The sequence below is a fragment of the Aulonocara sp. 'chitande type north' Nkhata Bay genome, linkage group LG22 (genome assembly GCF_057382095.1).
Source record: "Aulonocara sp. 'chitande type north' Nkhata Bay isolate Kocher_YH1m ecotype deep benthic linkage group LG22, A_spYH_male_GT1.1, whole genome shotgun sequence".
Taxonomy (NCBI): Eukaryota; Metazoa; Chordata; class Actinopteri; order Cichliformes; family Cichlidae; genus Aulonocara; species Aulonocara sp. 'chitande type north' Nkhata Bay.
Window position 1 is genome coordinate 38,739,943 of NC_141364.1, and position 1,393 is coordinate 38,741,335.

General features: G+C 49.9%; 1 pseudogene; it reads right to left on the reverse strand.

Annotated features, from left to right (window-relative positions):
• Positions 1-376: 376 nt before the first annotated feature.
• The window catches only part of LOC147304691 (kelch-like protein 28 pseudogene), a 1,271-nt pseudogene continuing 254 nt past the window's right edge, over positions 377-1,393 (reverse strand).

Consider the following 1,393-nt stretch of genomic DNA (forward strand, 5'->3'; position numbering starts at 1 on the left):
TCCTCGTCTGCGTCTGCGTCTCTCTGCTTCTCATCCCGTTGTCGTATGCTCCCAGGTCTGTTATTTTTTTAGTTCTCCCAGTTTAGGTGTCTTCAGTTATTTGTTATGCCCCACTGTCTGTGAAGGTTCTCAGTCATCCAGGTCATCGTAGTCAAAGGAGCTTGCAAAGAAAAGCGTCTGGACTTCTTTAAGTTACTTGAAGACGTTTCACCTCTCATCCGAGAAGCTTCTTCAGTTCTGAGCTGTGTGAGCTAAGATGTTAAGTTATTCACATAATGAAAACCTATACTTTGTTTCGTGCGAGTTCCCCATTCAAATGCATGTAATAGTCAGAAATATAAATCCAAGCATCACACCTACTCCGAAGTTGATCCTCTTATCTGCCATGGGGGCTACCATTTCCCAGGCATCCCAGGCATCCCATCCCTTGCTGGGAAATGGTAGCCCATTTCCCAGCAAGGAGCGGTATGACAGCGTGGAGCTCCACGCCGTTCATATGTGTTGGGCCATAGCCTCCAATAGCATACACCATCCCATCTAGGACAGCGGTAGCAAAGCAGCTGCGAGACTTCGTCATGGGTGCCACAGGCTGCCACTCCTTCAGCTTCGAGACATACTTCTCCACAGACTGGAGGTAATACTGGCCGTCATAGCCTCCCAGGGCATACAGCTCTCCGGCCAGGACCACTACACCGAGAGTGCTGCGACACTCTGCCATACGCTCCACTGAAGACCACGTGTTGGTTTCGGGGTCCCAGCTTTCGACTGTGCTCTCGTGCCTCCGATAGCTAATGCCCTGCCTCATATGTGTGGCGATGCCTCCCACAACATAAACTTTGTGGTCCAGCACCGCCACTCCAAATTCATATCTGGGTACACTGAGAGGGGCCAGTCCTATCCATGAATCCGTCTGAGGGAAATACATTTCCGTGCTTTCCAATGTGGCAAACAGTCCAGCCTTGCCTCCTACTGCAAGCAGCACCTTTGGGACACACCTGGGTCGTGCAGACAACACAGTCTGATAGGACAGCCGGTGTTCAGGCATAAAGTGATATTTGAGGGCCTCATTGAGCAGATGCTTGCAGGCGTGGTCATCTCGTATAAGATGGTTGGCTTCATATAGGCGAGTGAGGAATTTGACGCTGAGCAGCGGAAGGCGAACACAGTGCAGCAGTTGAGCCAGATGCTGCTGTCTCTCAGTTACATCATATTTGATCCATGATTCGAGGGCATAAAATACAGTCTCCTCTGTGACTACCTTAAGGCAATCATTGGACACAATTTCATCCAACTCGGCTCTCGTCAGTTCAAAAAACTCCTCCGTTTGACAGACTTCCTCAAAGTTCTCACAGATGAACTTCGTTGCGGCCAAGCACAGGTCATGACAGCCGTA